This window comes from Juglans regia, chromosome 16 (genome assembly GCF_001411555.2).
Source record: "Juglans regia cultivar Chandler chromosome 16, Walnut 2.0, whole genome shotgun sequence".
NCBI classification, from domain to species: Eukaryota; Viridiplantae; Streptophyta; class Magnoliopsida; order Fagales; family Juglandaceae; genus Juglans; species Juglans regia.
This window is the reverse complement of record NC_049916.1, coordinates 16,156,367-16,175,558: the sequence shown is the minus strand read 5'-3', so window position 1 is coordinate 16,175,558 and position 19,192 is coordinate 16,156,367.

The following is a 19,192-nucleotide window of genomic DNA, read 5'->3' as shown; positions in this document are numbered from 1 at the left end:
GCATTCTGAATTCTGATAAATGCTCTTGTTTACACACTAGTATATGTCCTCTGCTTACTGAGTTGTTGATAACTCATCCCTTATGTCCAAATATTTTTCAAATAATTTTGATGGTTCAGCTGAAGAACAAGAGTAGGAAGTTTTAGAAAGGTGTGATGATCGTAGGGGAATAAGTGCCTGAGGGTACAAGTGCTTATTTTTGAGTCGTAGTTAGTAAATTGATTTATTTTCGGTTATTTTGATTTAATGAGTTAAATATATTTTAGAATATTTTGAGAGTTTTTAATTTATGTTATTGAGAATCTCTTTGTTGTCCCCATGAAGGAACATAGATATTTAGGTTGATTATATGAATTAATATTTTATGGAGTTTTTAGGATTTTGTAGTTGTGTTTTTTAAGTTGATATTAAGTATTAAGAGCTAACTCTCCGGACCTTCGGGATCAGGGCGTTACAGTTGGTCTATGCTTTGTGAGATGCTCTGTTTTGATGTGATGATGATACTCAATTTTGTTATGTCAAAGTACTCTAGGTTTTATGTGTCTTTAAACCATCGCTCTATTACATTTGAAAACATGTCTTGTTTTGCATGCTAACTTTGAAAGATACTTTTGTTCTACTTATTGTACTTTGTAAATGCTTCTGTTTGCATACTGGTATATGTCATCTGCTTATTGAGTTGTTGATAACTCACCCCTTATCTTCATAATATTTTTAAGATGATTTAGACGATACTCTTGGTGATCAGGAATAGAAGTTTGGGCAAGATTGACTGGTTGTGGGAAGTTGAGTACCTAAGGGTACTTTCATTATTAGAGAGTTATCTTATGAATTGTTGGATTTTAGTGTGTGAAATTTGATGTTTGGAGACTTATGAATTTCTTGTTTTCATATTATAATTAATTAAGGAAGACCTTGTAGAGGAATTTATGTGGTTGAACTCAATGAATAAGTTTATGTTTTGTGCGGGAACAGGTAGAGATGTAATTTGCATTATAAGAGATGAATTGAATTTTATGTTTTTGTAGTAGTTATAAATATTACTTGTATTGGGAATATATGATTTTAAGTGATAAAAAGTAACTCTTCGACCCATCCGAGATTGGAGCTTTATGTTTCCAGTTTGCCATTGGCCTTGAGAAGACCCACTTGCAGTCGGTAATTGCATCTCAGGTGTACGAAAGTCCTAACTCCCAAGTATGATTGTCTTGTAGTACAGCAAGCTCCTCAAGCATTGCTTTGTGCCACCCATGATGTTTCAAGGGAATCAGAACTATTTTGGGCCTGGGAGGAATGGAGATGCATTGATGAATATTGGAATATATTTCGGATTAGGCTTGTGAGTACAAGCTCGAGAGCAAGGAATCATTGGATGAACATTTTCTGTTGTCATTGGCCAGAACGACCACAAAGGTATCACTAGGAGCATCCAAGGGAGTGGCCAATGGTACCGAAGAGTGAAGATGAGATGGCTTAATCATTACATGTGAAAGATGAACTGGTGTCTTCAGCAGAAGCAATCATATATGGGAACCGCATAATTGACACCATCATCCACAGGAAGAGCAAGAAGGGAAGGAGACGTGTTGGCCAAATGCTCACATAAGGCCTTGAATGCAATGAGGTGTCCGTAGGCAAAGAGTCTGTGGTAGGAAGTGAGGCTACAGTGGACACGCGGTCAAGCTTGGTATAACGGACAAGCGGTGCAACTGAATCATGTGAAGGACTCTAAAGAAAAACTAAATAATTCGGTGATGTTGCACGATATTGTAGAATCATTTGGCCGTGGAGCCACCCATTCAAGATAAACCGAGAGATCACAAGGACATGGAGAAGATGAGTACAAATGTAAAGTATAGTAGACACGGAAAAGGGAAAGTCTGCTCAGCAAAAACTAGGCGTCTAGAGACACAGCTTCTTGGTCAGTGGATGGAAACATTTGTAAGTTGTAACCTTTATATATTTCTCATTGTATCCCAAGAATACCTCAACCTTTGGAGACTCAGCAATGTCTCATTAGATCGCATCATACATGGTCATAGACAACATGTCAAAGTAGCAAATATTAAAACCTCAATCTCATGACACGGTCAAAGGACTCCTAAGGGCATAAATAAATTCAGGTAAATAATCATGACCTACAGGATTCACAAGGTGAAGAAGTAGGGATCCATTCACTCACTTTTACTATTGGTTGTAAAAGTACTTGTAGTATGAAATACATATTACAGTGGAGTTCTCTTTCCAAAAAGAGCATATGTTTAAGATCAATACACTGTACAAATCTTAGTCTAGTCACTATCTCAATGACTAACCCAAGTCCCACCCATTTGGCTAAACCGCTGGCTACACGAATTGTGGGCTATCCACGTACTATCTTAACAAATAACAAAGACCCCATCTTAGCCTAGCTAAGGCGACATATATATTTGTGTAAATAATCTCTATATGCTACATAAGCATCAACAGACACAATGTCTCTTCTCTGCTCACTACTTAAGTGCTAGAGGCGATCACTTGTATGAGTGAGCTGATCTAAACCTGTCGACATATCTTTTTCACCATAATTGCAAAATTTATGGTGTGTACGTGTTCTCACTAAATGCTCCCAGTCGTGCCACATGATCATAGAACATATCACTATCATGTGCATGACGAGCAATACCATGAGGAAGAGAAATCACATGGTCAACTACAAATAATTAAACACAACTCTCAAGCGGTGTTTTAGGACGATTTCTCTCCATGCACAATTTCTTGTGTAGTAATCTTCCGAAAAACATGTTACCAAGAGACTTTGTTTTTATATATAAAATTCCTTTGCACAACCATGAAAGTTAGCGATTCATTGTGAATCTCAATTAGGGTCAAACTCATAATATAAATCTTAGATTCTAGTAAGCAAATCCAACTGCGACTTTTAATATTCTACAATATGACAACAAATATCATTCTACAAACTTAATTTGAGACTTCATAGTTTCATACGAATCTCTTGTTCTGAACAACATGTGAGATCAAGCGATTAGGGCCGTTGCCCTAAGGACAACCACAACAATCTAGCTATAACTTTTAATGACTTGTTCAAATCACATCATAAGCTTACTTAATCAAATAAGCCATTCTTATCCTCTAACGAAATCTCAACCTCTAATTCTCATGAGCAACAAATAATGGAAATACCAAATAATATAGGTAAAAATAGATTCTTTGACATTCACCATCTCATTAAACACCAATGGATTTTGAACATGAGCTCCTAGAAACTATTCTTCTTGTAAATAGTCTAACAAGACATAAAGTTTGAGCTAATTTTCACAAACCCATGTCCACTACGTTGTAGTATGGAAAGCCACTCATTAGGCAACAATTAATATTCTAAGACAACCAGATTGTCATCTCTTAGAAGGACACTTTTCTAGGATTATTGTTGACAACATATTTTAATTCATAGGATAGAAACAAGTAGTTTTGATCTTATAAGCAAAGGCCTAGCATTTAATTGTATTTGTTTAATAAATAATTCATCGAAACCATTATGAGTATGTACATGAACAACTGAATGTTCAACAAATCTTGTAGACATGATTGGATACTCAGGTTATTAAGCTTCTAATCTAATTATTTGATTATATGATCATGGGATCGGGAAGGTGGTAATCCCTAAGGGGTTTCAAAAACATGTTGAAATTCATTAGGGAGGTTTTGTATATCAATAGGTACTGTAATGGAATTGTGAACTAACTCATTCTCCAGTAATTGTAACAAAAGTCCCCTCCCTTTAGACAGATGATAGCAAGGCCTTCTTGCTGCCCCTTAATAATAAACATGATGGGGGTGAGGCCCTTTACGGTCATCTTCCTAGGCCCAAGTCCAAATTCCATGGTTAAGTTGAAGAAATCCGACACAATGGGTCCCAAAGTTATAAGCCAACTTAAACCCAAGACAACATCACAACCACCCAATGAAAGTATGTAACAAAAAGGGCAAAATGGAGTACCTTGAAGCTTTGTCTTCACATTGTTCCAGAATCCCACACTTTGCACCAATTCACCATTAGCTATTTTCACTGATAGCTTCTTGGTCTCATCCACCCCAAGCTTGATTTTCAGTACAATAGATGGGTCAATAAAATTGTGTGTGCTCCCTGAGTCAATCAGCACTACTTGCTCTTCACAAATTCTTCCAAGGAGTCTCATAGTGTTAGCACTTGGGGTGCCTAAAATAGCATTCAAAGAAATCTCGAGTTCTTTTTTTCCACATTCACTGCCAGTATTTGTTCCACTACTTCATCTTCCAACCCTTCCTCTACAACCAGGCCACCATCACCCAGCTTATCTTGGGCTTGCAACCCATAAAGTTTTGGGGACTTGCAAACGTGAGAAGGATTCCACTTTTCATTGCAATGATAGCAAAACCATTTCCGATGCTTCTCATCCAGGGTGATTTGATAAAATCTTTATGTTATGGGGTACATGTTTCGCCCCTTTATTGCCCATGTCACCTAACTGACTCCTCGATGTAGGAAAAAATTTCTAGAAGGAGAAAATCCCTTATCTAGAATAGTTTTGAAGGATCTTCTAGTTGAAGCCAAATATTCCTCTTATATCTTGGCCAGCTCAAATGCAGCACCAAGGTTAATAGGATTGAGCATCTGAGTGGGTAAGCGCATCTCATCCTTTAACCCACAAAGGAAACAAATAAGTTTGTGATGGTCCGACAGCCCCCTTAAATGGTTGGATAACGCCTCAAACTAAGCCTTATACACAGCTACTAAGGTTGTTTGCTTGAGTCATGTGAGAGCTTCTATAGAGTCATCGTATGGCGTAGGGCCAAACCTTAACATTAATGGTCTCACAAAGGTTTCCCAAGATGTAAATTGCCTAGTCTCCATTGCATCTTGGTACCAAATCAAGGCTTCACCCTCCATGTAGTAGGAAGCCATCAATAAATATTGGACAGGGAGTGTTTGGTGAAAATCAAAGTATGGTGTAGCCTTGAAGACCCACCCCAATGCATTGTCCCCTTCAAAATGGGGAAACTCCAAACGAACCCCTCTTGTGAACCCACCCCTATGATGCATTTGTTCCCCATAAAGACCCACTTGGATCTATCTGTTAACATTACAAATTTCTTGTACCACAAGTGTTCTTATCATGTATGTAAGTTGAACTAACCTTTCATTGATGTTTTGAATGCCCTCCTCGTGGGAGTCCACTTGCTGCTAGAGAGAGTCTTGCTGCTCCCTAGAGCGTGTGCCTTCTGCCATTAGGATGGAGGCTCTAGATATCACTTGTTAAGCCCCTTGAGAAGAAGTTTGTAACAGAGAGGGATTGTAACATAGATGGTTTGTATCAAAATGAAGATGAATGAAACAAGGATGTCGACCTGGAAGGGGAATTAAACTATATTCACAAGTAGCAAATTCATAGGGATTGTTCGAGGCAATCCACGTCCCAAATGGTCTAAGAAATACTAGATTCAAGTGTGAGAATTCTACATTTTTCTCCAACTACCTTATACCTCGACTGACACTCCTAACATAATACAAGGAAATTAAAAGTAACAGTAAAAGACAGACCCAAGTCACAGCCATTAAAAGATGCATTTCAGATAAGTGAAACACCGTGTTTTTTTTCCAACACCAGACTCCCTACATAACCCCAATACAAAACGCAGCGTTCTGCCCTTTTAAGAAAGCATTGTCGTACTTTAAGTTTCCCACCAAGTGACTTCACACTTAGCCCAGTTCAATTTCCAGTTCCAGATACCTCCCCAGTTCACTCCTCTTCCGATTAGCTAGGTTCCTTGTCGTCATCTTCTTCCCATTGCTAGGGATACTAACACTTCCACATTGTGTATGCCACAAGGGTAGCCAGCAGACCACTCCAGCTCAAGAAAATGTTGCCATCTTGGTGCTGGGTTGCATCGGATTTGGCTAGATCCGACCACACTAGTACCGAATACTGCCACATTGATGCTAGAGATGTTTTTGATGGCCAGTCGCAACAGCCACTCTTAGTAAGGGTCGATTTGATTGTTTTTTGAGATTTCTCAGATGCCAGAGGTGGTGGTAGACCACCTTACTCGGGGTTGGCACTGGATCTGGCCAAACCAAGCCCTTATTGTACTGGATTAAATGAATAGCCATCATTTTTATGAACAACGACCATTTCAGCACCAGAAATGTTTTTGGCTGCCACCACTTGAGATGGTAGCCACCACCTGCCACCCTAGATACGGTTGGAATAATTAGGACATTGAGATAGTTTAGCTCATTGTAGGATTGATTATTAGGACGTTGAAGTGGTGGGCTAGGATTGGAGTGTGAAAAACCCAATCCTGATGGTAGTTGCACCCATTTTAGGCCTTGTTTGGATGTTGAGATGAGATAAGATGAGGAGAAATTTTTGAATAGTAGTAAAATAGTTTGTAAATAATAGTGAAATGATTTGATTTAATATGTTTTATGAGATTTTGGGAAAGGAGGAAGAAAAACTTGAATTAAAATATTATAAAGTTAAAATATTATTTGAATATAGTTTTTGAATATAATTATTATTTTGGAATTTAAAAAAATTGAATTATTTTTTGTATTTTGCTTGGAAGTTTAAAAAAGTTGTAATGATTAGATAAAAAATTTAAGATTTAAAATAAAAAATATTTATATTTAAATGATATTTGAATGTTGAGATGATATGAGATGAGACCATCTCAACATCCAAATGGAATATTACATTTAAATTGAAAACTAGATAATACTAATATTGTAACGCCTCGGTCCCGCAAGGGTCGGATCGATATCCACTTAGCAAAATTCCACAACAGTGCCGAACAAAATCATTCGTCACCTATAAGATAGACATATAACTTAAATTTCTAATTAAAAACGCATTTGGTATTTAAGCTTGAAATGCTAGTAACCTATTTTTCCTAAAAATATAAAATTCTCATAATTCTAAAATATCATCACTTCCCAATCGCATCGATATCCACTTAACAAAATTTCACCACGATCACTAGTCTATTTTAAATCTGGCCCAAACTCACACAAGATATTATAAATGTTTTGCAACAAATACAATCGGGCCCAATATCCGACCAAGGGAAAAGATGTAACTAATGACAAAAAGGCTTAGAAAGTTAGAACTTTTCATTGGAAGCTATCATGTCTTCTTAGGGGCATTTAGATGTTATATATAATAAGTGGGTAGAACTTAAAGGCTAGAACTTTGAAGAAAAACAAGCTTTAGAGAAGATGTAGTGTGGGAGAGACCGTTCGAGGTAACTCACCGAACAAAAACCATGTGATGGAGCTGGTACGACAGACTGGTGGTTCAACAGAATCATGTTCAAAGAGGCACGACACGAGAGCAAAGTGGAGGACTTGGAGTGGTGTGCAGTTGTAATGCCCCGGTCCCGTAGGGATCGAAGAGTTACTCCCTATAACTTAAAACTCACAATTCATCAACAAATTTATAGACTCCAAAATATAACGTCATCAGAATACTTCAAAGTCTCTTAATAAAATCCGCCACTGCTCAGAAATCTTCTATGAGTAATCCACTAGGCTTAAATAATCATCTCACCGATACTCCATAATCCTGATCCTTAGCTGGTCTATTCAAAAATCATCTGAAAAATAAATGGAGATAAGGGGTGAGTTTTCAACAACTCAGTAAGCAGGGACATATACTAGTGTGTAAACATGAGCATTTTCATAGAGTTCGGAATGCAGAAACAAAACATTTCAGTATCAATATGCAAATCTCAAAAAAATACATTTTATCAGAAATCCAGAGCGACTTCTCAAATATTTCATATTCAGAAACCAATATTCAAAGACTCCTTTGGCACAACATGACTGAACAACTTCGTCTTATCATATCATATCAGAACAGAGACCATGTTTAACCCCTGTGGTAGGGTTGTGCATCCTGCGGAAAGTCAAGCAGAACATAAATCACCGTGTTACCAAAGCGATTGCACTCAGAACAAAAAACCACTATTATATCTCGTGGCGGGCCAGAGGTCACTATTATCTCCCGTGATAGGGTCAGAGGTCACTATTATATCCCGTGACAGGGCCAGAGGTCACTATTATCTCCCGTGACAGGGCCAGAGGTCACTATTATATCCCATGACAGGGCCATATATCAGAGCAAAACAGAATCAGAATCACCATATCAGAGTCAGAATTAGAGTCAGAAAGTCATGCCAAAGGTTTTTCAGATGCCACATCATAACAGAGTACAGAACAGAATCAGATCACAAAACATACTTTATGCACAAAATTTCATATTCGCTCTCTTTTTCAAAGTTCAGAAACAGAATGTCAGAAATAAGCTCATGTCTAAACCAGTCATGACAGAAACTATTTTCTTCTTAAATAGAATCTCATGAATAATGTAGAACAATTATCTGAGGTTGTTTTCAGATTTCTTTTCATAACAAAACATGCACATTTTCCAAAAAGGACCTCAGTTCATTTTATTTTAATACAAAGTCTAGCATAGTAACCCCGCTTACCTGGACTTCTTAGCTTTTCAGAACTTTCCTCAAAAATGCCGAACAAATATTAATCGTCACCTATAAATAATCACGTAACTTCCATAAATTTCCAACCAACCACATATTTCGATATTAAAACTTAAAAGTGCTAAAAGAACCTATTTTAAGAATCTCAAAACCTAAAATTCTCATAATACCTAAAATACCAACCTTTTCTAAGACCAACAATATTCACTTAATCGAAATCGCACTGGAGAAGAAAATTTATCAAAAAAAGTATTATGATAATTATAGAACTCAATAAAAATTAATATTCAAAATATTTAACATACCAACAATATTTTATAAATAAAAAGAATACATTGATTACTAAACTTTTCCTAAAATAATTCATGAAAAACTCACCTCTTATGAAAAAAAAGATTTACTTACTTTAACTAACAATATTATCAAAATACAATATAATATTTATTAAAACTTAAAACAAAATCCTAATTAAATATAAACTCAACACACAAATTTCTTCTCAGCCAAAACTCAAACCGTGAACTTTCCTAATATATATTAGGTTAAAACTAGTAAGTGCAAGTTAAAACTTTACTTATAAATATACACACACACACACACACACACACACACACACACATATATATATAAGCACCCTATAAGTAAACAGGCGATAAACAAACAACAGAAAACAGCGAAAAACAAGCAGCGGCGGCAGGGACTCACCGAGATGGAGAAGTGCGACTGCGCGGCGTGCGAAGGGAGGTGGTGCACTCGGTGGCTATGCACTGGACGAGAAAGAGAGAGAGAGAGATGCACGGTGAGAGAGAGCTTACGGGAGAATTAACCGAATGTGAGAGAGAAAAACAGAGAGTGAGATACCGTGCAGCGAGGCGGCAAGAGGCGGACCTGGGGGTGACAGAAAACTTCGCCGGCGGTTTCTGGAGCTGCAACGTGAAGAAGCTCACGGTGGTTAAAGGTTGCAATGGCTCACGGTAGGAGGAGAACCATCCTCTGTTTCGGGAGTGAAAAACAGAGGCTGCGGGATGGCTATCGAAGGCTACGGGTTCACGGCTGGGTCACGGTGGCGGCGTAAGGCAGCGTTGAGGAGGAGCAAGCGGTGACTTGACTTCCTTGGGAGGCTGTGCTTTCCAGTAGACGGTTGGGGATGCAGGATGGATTTTGGCCGTGCGCGGGCGAGTCTTGCCATGCGATCCGCTTGCTCAGCGTCTCACGTGGCGCAATGGTTGCCTGTGGTTGAGATTGACCTGAGCTGGCCGTGGGTGGTGCACTACAGAAGTGCACGGTGCGGAGTGAAGGTCAGTGTAGTTGTTGACGGCAGGGTGGAGTGCAGCTCTGCACGGGTTGCTGCCGCCACTTCTCTAGAGAGAAAACATGCATTTAGTAGATTAAAACCCTTGAAGATCACGTACGTGCATGCGGTTAGGAAGTGAAACTGCTTCCTGGTTGCGTCGGGCTGGGCTTACAGGTCCACTCCATGCATTTCGGCCCACGGTTAAACAGGCCCAGCCCGAACAAGAAGAGTTCAACAATACCAAAAATATTAAAGAGTAAATTTAAATACAAACACTGATTAATATCAAGAAAGCACATCAAAATAAATTTCACAACTTAAAAAAATATAAAATAAATCCAACGAGAAAAAATTCGATAAATTTTTAAAACAAGAACAATAATATTTAAATTAATTATAAAAAAAATCTTCCACATAAAATAAATAAATACGCTAAAAAAAATACGGGGTATTATAGCAGTGCTCGGTGGCACTTTCTGTGAATGTGGCGACGACGTGGAGGGGTTGTCAATGTCACTGGACTTCATCGAGCCATGGTTGGTGGCTGAGATGTTGTAACCCAATTAAGTGGGTTGTGCTTCATGGGCCCCGAGCTAGGTTGTTGCACTTTTACTTTATTTGAATTGTTAAGTTGTTGACCCATGGCCTTAGTTATGGTGTTTGTAGAAATTTTGTCTAAGGCCTTTGTTCGGTGGCTGACGATTATAGGAATGGTGTCTTCAAGTGTACAGAGGGAAGGGGGTAGTTGAAAAGGACATTATGGAATTTATATGAAGTCTTGTAGTTTTTCATTTAGAGGAATTGGGGACCTCGAATACCCCCAACGCATATGAATTCAATAGCATTTCTATTATCTCCTTCTTCGTTCATAGTTTTCTATATTTTCCATTTTCATTCGGTCTGCACAATCTATGAGGTTCATAACAAGTGGTATCCCAGAGTCGACGATCCATGGAGGAAGACACTATTCGAGTAGCAAGAAATTCTAAACTCTCAAGAGAAGAGTCTTTAGGAGATTCATCACTGTTTGAACGAATTCATAGATATGCTGCTTAACTGGTTGGCAAAGCAACAAAATATTCATAATTGAAATAGTATGATTGAAGAGTTGATGAAACAAAAATCAGCAAATTTTTCGAGAGGAGATAAAGAAAATAGTTTTGTAGAATTAAAGGAAGGGACGAAATGGGCTACAGATCCAGCAGGAGGAAAGGAAGAATCAATAGTTACAGAAGAGAGTTTGATTTTTGCTGGTGACATATCAGGTACTTCAAATGAAAGGGGGGGTTTATATCTAGTCTCTAAGAGCATCCTCATTGGCTTTGCCAAATGAGGAGGTTGGATAAAATTTGCATAACTGATGTTAAAAACATCTCACATTGAATTGGGCAAATCTAAAATAATTTAAACTTTTGCTACATTGGTTGGCCAAATATGGAGAACCACAATTGATTCACTAAACATTAAAATACTAATTTCTCACTCCAAACAAACATTAAAATATTAGTTTCTCACTTCAAACAAAAATACTATTTGGTTTGTAATTAAAAGATTTAGATAGAATTTTAAATGAGTTTAATCAAATATTTTTTTTATTAGCATTAAATGAGTTTTGAAAATATGATTTTTTTAATATTAATTTAATTAGAATATAATTATTATTAACATTTAATTGGTAGAGATACAAAATGTGATAAAAATAAATTAAATAAAAAAATTATTAAATTAATAATATTTTATTATTATATAAAGAATGAATGGATAATTCAATGTGGGGGTTGAATTTAAATGAAATAGACAAATGTAAAAAAATGCGATATTGGCTAAATTTTGAAGATGAATTTGGCCAAGCCAATGAGAATGTTCTAAGGGTGCCGATTCTCATCATAGTGGCGAAATTCCAGAAGAATTTCTTAGAGAATGACATCTTACCTTGCAAAAAGAAGACAAGCTAGAAAGAATTTCCCTCTTCCTTCGTTGAAGAAAAACAAATGGCCATTCAAGCCTATGGAGGTTGTCATCTACAAGAGAGAAGCGAAACAACCCTCTACTGGGAAAATCTCCCCTATGGAAAGGATCAATATCCAAATTTGTGGCCGATGGGGTGGTTTTAGGACCCTAGAGAAGTGGGTCAGTGGAGCATATGCTGGTCATTCTGCTGTTTGCTTTAAGGATTTTGGAGGAAAGTTATAGGTTGGTGAATCGGGCCACAAAAATGAAAATGGAAAACACGTAATTGGTGCTCAGTTCACTATTAAAGGACGAGAAGAATTTAAAAATGAGATATCCATGACAACTCAAACCAAGAAGACCATTACTCTGGACATTCAGACCTTCGACCAGCAACATCTCCTCATCGTCTCCTATAAATCCAAAACCCTGTATTTTGTCCTCCATTTTCTTCACAAACCCCACCATCCCCAAAATTCACTAGCCCTTGTTTGCTTTGCTACACTTTATTCTTCTCATGTTCGCCCAATGTTATGTTCGACAGAGGTGGTCCATGCTACCATCATGGAGGCTGTGAGTGACCTGAAGACGCTTGAACGTCATGGAGACAGGGTATGGAGCCTGGCGTGGGATCCTACTTATTTTTTACGGCTCTATCGAGGGGTCTAGTTATTTGTGGTTTATTATATGGCACCTAGTGTTCCCAAAGATTTTACTGGATAAAAGTAATCAAGGAAGTGTTCAGTATCACAAATGATGGGAAAGTCACAGAAATACTCTAAAGGGCATTCATATCCTTTTGTTCCATATTACCGACATGTTGTTGAGACGATGGGCGAATCATAATGGTTTGGTAGTTCTGGACGGGTTGACACGGAGATAACGATTTTTGAGGATTCATATACCCCAAAGAAAAAATGCATTAGCTTGATCGCAGATGGTTGTGACAGTTTCGTGGTGCCACTGCAAGTTTTGTCATTGTCAAAGATGTTACAGACACTACAAGGAAACCGGTCTATTGCGGTGATTTTTGTCTGCTGCAAATAATATCGCAGCAATAACCAGTTATTCACTGCGATTTTGTGGGTCGACGCTGCTTCGAACGGGATTTACCTTTTGCCAGTTATTTACCTTTTGCAACGATTTTAAAGATATTTACGGTAGTTAAATTTCACTGCAAAATATGTTTTACCCATTTGCAATGATTTTAATGATAAGTGCGGCAAATTTAAGCGCCGCAAAAGATGAAAACCTTTTGACGATGCACTATTTCGCTGCAATAGTGTTATAAGATACACGGCGCCAAAAGGGTAGAAATTTATCTTATTTCCCCCCAAATCCCGCTTTCTCCTTCGTCGTCCCCAACTTTCATCTTCTCCATTTCTCTCCAGTTTCAAATTAATCGCCGCCCACTCAAAATTCCTGTGGATCAACTTCCACCGAATGAAACCACTACCATCGCCACTAGTCTAGTCCAGTGATTCGAGCGTAAGCAATGTACGCGACTCCACCCCATCGAAAACCCACTAATCGGCATCTTCCTCAGTTTATGCCGAGTCTGCACTAGTGAAAAAAGTCTCAATTTTTTGACATCCTAAGGCTTTGTTCTTCATCATCGTGGTTTCGTTTCCTAATCAAAGTGGGTTGGAGTCGATTTTCCGTCCCATTCGTCTCCTGATCCCCTCGGCTGGATTCGATTTCCCGAAGGTAATTTACTATGTTCTATCTTCATTGTTCTTAATGAAACTGTTTAGGTCAAGTAGAAACATGTTAGGGTTTTGAGAAGCACACACATTTGACAATCCCGAGCGGAGGAAGTGTTTCATCATGTTTCCCAGGAATATTAATTTTTGTATGGCTTTCTTCGACTTTGGCAAACTTGAGAATGCTTGAGTTACGGGCACTTCCTCTTAAACCCAATGATGTTGTTTTTTTACCTAATACAACAGCATTAGCATCTTATGCTCGCATGAAATGGGTTAAAATTTTGCTCATTCGGTTGGATGATGGATGATGAATTGTTGATCAAGTTTCTTATATTTATTTGATGAGTATAGGAATCCAAATAAATGGACCACTTTTGGTTGACTCAGTTTACATATTGATTTGGCTAATTCACATAGTTTTTGAGGGCCAAATGTCCCATGTTAAAAATAATTGTAACAAAGTTTGGGGACCCATGATCACTAATTGAAAGATTTTTCTACTGATCTTTTATAGACATGGGTTTTTGATGGCTGAGGAGTGCTGTTATATATGCATAGAAGTAGTACTGACTCCGTTGTGTACTGTAAAGTCATCACCCAGCTGTAAAAAAGACAACAATTCAGGGCACTAAGTTATGTACAACAACTTGATTATAGGAATCTAGTGCATGTGGAAAGTCATTGCATGTACATCTATTTCTAGACTTTACGTGTCACAGTTTTCACTACAAGAAATTGGCTCAGTTGCGGCGATATTTGGTCTGCTGGAATTAATATCGCCGCAATAAGTCATGTGTCACGGTGACTTCTTGGTCGACGCGGCTTCCAGCCCGTGACTTTTTTTTTCTTTTTTTCTTTTTTTGCGGCGATTTTAAATTATTTTGCGGCGAAAAGTTTCGCCGTAAATCTTATTTTTATTTTTGCAGCGAGTTTAAAGATAATAGCGGCGATATAAACCGCCGTAAAATGTCAAAATCTAATGCCGACGTTGTTGTTCGCTGCAAATCTCCAATTAATGTAAACGGCGCCAATACCTCCACATAAAATCAGTTTTCCCCCCAAATCTCGATTTCCCCTCAAATCGCGATTACCTTCGTCCCCATTTTTGCCTACCAGTAAGACACACGCCCCTGTTTCCACCCGGCGATTTAGGAGCTGATAAATATCTCTCCGTTGCATTCTTCGTGCATTTCTTGGTTCTCCTTTCATGTAACAGCCCGCTAGAAATTCATTGATGGAATTTCTATTGACTTTAGGAATCTCGTGAAAACCCCATAAGTTTTTACGAATCGACCAATCGTACAGTTTTTAGTCTGTCAACATAGTCAGTGTTATCACTCACTATGGTGCTAGAAATATGAGTTTAATTATTTGAGATAGTTAGAAGTGTCAGAATGCGTTATGGTCTGCGCCATTAGACTCAGTGGATTATTTAGGATTTTATGGCGCAATAACCTATTTTCATAATTTCGGACGAAAAGTTTGTTAGAAATTGTGAAATTTATTTTTAGGGGCACTTCGGGGTTGAATTTCGGTAAACGATTTTCACTATAGGTTAATATGAATATTTAAAATTTTTCAGTACTAAGTTTATTATGATTTGTTTTGAGTGAATAGTAATCTCGATAAGCTCACCCAGTGCAGTGTTTTCAAAATCACAGTGTGAAATGTCCAAATTAGGTTGGAGGAGTTTTACTTGGACACTTGGCAAGATCTTAGCCACATATAGTGAATAATATTAGAGATTTGGTACAAAGAGGAACCATTAGATGGATTTGTGAAGGTAGTCAAAGTGTGAGATCATGTCACCTATGTAAAGTTTTGTTTCATCTGATCAACCAAATTTTGCCAAACCAAAGAGGGTTTCAACCCTAGCAAAACCCTAAATGGTTGGAATCCAATTGAAACTCCAAAAGCTTGGTTGAAACTGAAATCCTAAACGGTTTCCCCAAACCCTAAAGTTAGTCTCCAAACCCTTTTTAACCCGATTTCTAGCATTGTGTTTAATCACTTGATTAAATCACTTCCACATGCTATTAATTAATCAAATCCTTGTTATGACACCATTATCCAACCTTTTAAACCTTGAAAATTTGATTGGGCCAAGAAAAATTGGTTTTGGGTTTGATAGCATCTCAAACCCCAACCAAACCCCCTTTAAACCCCAAATTGAAGCCCACTTGGTGGGGGCCACCAAGGCCCACGAAATTGGCCACCTTGGCAAAGATTCTTGGAGAAGTTTCCTCCCCCACATGGCAGAGCATCCACTGTCATTGGCTACACCCAATAGTGCCTTGATGTGAAGGAGAAATCCACTCCATCAACTTCCATCTTTCACAGCTGCTGCAGGCAGTCTTTTCCCCTCACTATTCTCTACTTTATGTCACATAGCCACCTCCAATTAAGGGTCATTCCAGCTCACAACTTCCCCCTCCAGGAGTCTATAGTCGTGCAAGGCACTTTTCATTCTATTTTATCACTTCTGTTTTCCCGTTCTTAGAGAGAAACCCAAAAGAGCTCTCTCGGGCAGAGTTCTGGGACATTTTGCGTGGCCATTTTAGACCCTTTGTAGGTATTTTTCCAAGATGACACCTTCACATAAGTTGTTCATCTTTGAGTATAGTTTTCGTGGATATCTTATTAGTTGCATTCCATGCTCATTTGATCAGTCAAAAGTTTTTTTAACCAAGGAAAGGTCATTTTGGGCGTGAAACTGGAGAGTATGTTATGTTTTGGAAGTTTTGACCAAGCTAATGGACATATCTTGGTCCGAAAATTTTATGGAGTGTTGTTAGCATGTGTTTATGAATGTTTATTGAGGTTTTGTTGCATGAATAAAACTTTTGATGATAGATTTTCTTAGAGTTAGAAACTTGAAAACTGGAAGTCGAAAAACAGTTTCTGTTTTGTGAAAGTTTGAATATTTCGTGGTTGAATGTTATTCCAAAGGCTTTAATATTTTTCTATGATGATCCTAAGCATCTTATATACATGTTAGGATGTTATTTCAAAGATATTTAGTATTAGTTTTAAAGATATGATTTTCTATCGGTTAGGCCTAAAATTTGATGTTTTTTAGTTAGATCCATGTTTTACTAAATTTTAGCCATGTGATTTTAAGTTTGATGATTGGATCTTCTTTAGTACACATTTTTAAACCATGTGATGTGTTAGTTTGAAGATCACGTGTCTTTAAGCCATGAATCGAGAGATTGATCAAAATTAGTTGGGAAAAACAGTTTCTGTTTTGGACTAAGTTTAAAACCAAAAACTCCAAGTGTTGTTTTGTGATTTTTGGTGAGTTTTGTTTAATGATTTAAAGCATGTATGATCTTAGAACGATGTTATGAATATGTTAAAAGTAAGATTTGATATTTTTGGAATTTTGGGAGATGTTTTTATTAAGATCAAAACTTGTGATTTAGGGTTTACTTTTTGTTAAAAAGTTTGGGTCTTTTTACAAAAAGTTTGGTGTTGATGATTAGCTTTTCTTAATGGATATTTTAAGTGTATTTTTAAACTTAGGATAGGAAGATCCTTGTTACAAAATTTTGGTTCAATCATAGGTTTTGAAACTTGAAAGAATTGCAACCAAAATCAAGACAAATGACCTATGTAGGTTTTGGCCATAGTGAGTTTTTCATAGTTGTGATTGGTTTTAAATTTTTCTGAATTGATATTTAAATTTGCGACAAAATTTACATGAGGAATATAAATTTTGGTAATTTTGGAATTAGGATGTAAAATCCTTAAGTTAGGGGTAAAATGGTCATTTGCCCACATGTAGAGGGTAAAATGGTAATTTTACTCTAAGTTGTTTGTTTTCACTTTTCTAATTGTTAGTAATTAATTTCTAACTTTTAGAATACCCTCTTATAGTTCTTCGTGTTTCGCGCTTTATTATAGTAAAACGCGACAGGTAAGTTAGCTTTTAACTTTCTATCAGTTTAATGTGTATGAGTGATAAGTAAGGGAGCTAAATTGTATGTATGCATGTTATCATATGTGCCATGCCAAGTCATTACAAATTTATCTGTTATACAAAATTTATTCTGTCATGAATTATTCATCTGTTACACAAGATATTCTATCACGTATTGCTATACATTGCAAGTATGTCATGTTAAGTATGCCATCTGTTACATGTATTTCATGTCACGTAATATTCACTATTACATGTTACGCCATGTTAAGAAATGTTGTCTGTTATATGGTATGCCATATTACGAAATGTTGCATGTTACATGTATGCCATGTTATGAAATGTTCTCTGTTACATTTATGTCTTGAAGTATAACATGTATGTCGTCTTACGTCCATGTCATGTTATGCTACGCCAGAACTTCTGTCTTTTATGTCACGTTCATGTTACGTCACATTACGAAATGTCTTGTATGCCAGTTAAGTTATTCATGTCAATCACGACCCTAAGTGCTAGGATGAGGTAATATCCTAGTGGAACTCCTTTGTTCACGGTGGAGTGTTTAAATAGGTATGAAATTCCCTGAGTTGACGAAGTACAGTCAACAGGTTGTGAATGGGGCCTAATTAGCTGGTCATCGGAGTGCGCCAGACACTAATGCCGATGGTGCCACACATTATGTTACGTGTGTCAACAACAAGTGTGGCACAAATAAATAAGTCATGGGGCCACAATAACTGTGGAGCATGAAGTATGGGGCCACAACAACTGTGGAGCATACACTACGTGAGACATAGCAATTGTGACACGTAGAATACGTGGAGCCACAACAACTGTGGAGTACGTATTAATGCACTCACAGCTGGTATAGAAACCTGTGATGTGATGCAGTAATCAGCAGGGACACACGGCTCAAGGGGACCTGTGTAGCACCCATATGATCACTTTAATGATTAAGTCTATTGAATAAGATTCAAAGTTCATGCATTTCACGTTCAAGTCATGTGTCACATTATGTTATGTTCAAGTTTACGTTCACGCAATCATGGTAATCCCATGAGACAAGAATATGTTTCAAGTTCATGTTATGTTATGTTCCAAGTTCACATTTATGTTATGTTTCAAGTCCATGTTATATTTTAAGTTCACGTTCATGCTATGTTTCAAGTCCATGTTATGTTTCAAGTCACGTTCATGCTAAGCTTCAGCTTCAGTTTCAGTTTAAGTTATGCCAGTTATGTTATGTTGCATGTCAAGTTATGATATGATTACTTATGATTTGATTATGTATTCATGCTTTTACTGCCATGCATGCATCATTAACCTGTGTGGAAGTTTTCTGTTAACTTGCTGAGATTTGTAATGAAATCTCACTGTGGTAGTCTCAACTACCATTCCCCCCGAATGGTAGATTTTGTTACAGGATCTGAAGAAGAACCGGGAATCGACCAAATGGAAACGGTCGACTAAGCGAATGTGCGACGTAGATGGTAATACAGTAGTTACCTCAGATTACTACTTGTATTTGTGGAGTTCAATCTCCAGCACTCTTTTGATCACAACCATGTGGACTATTATTGTGATCTTAGTTGTTTAGTATGTCGTTAAGTATGAAGTATGTTTTAGGTTTTTGGGATATTTCAGTTTGGTGCATAGTATTGCTAAAGAAAAAAATTTATTATCCACTACGAATATTGCATAATGCTAGATGCATGTTAGGAACATTGCATCTTATATGTCATGAACGGGGGCAAGTAACCTTGTGTTGCATGTCTCGATGCT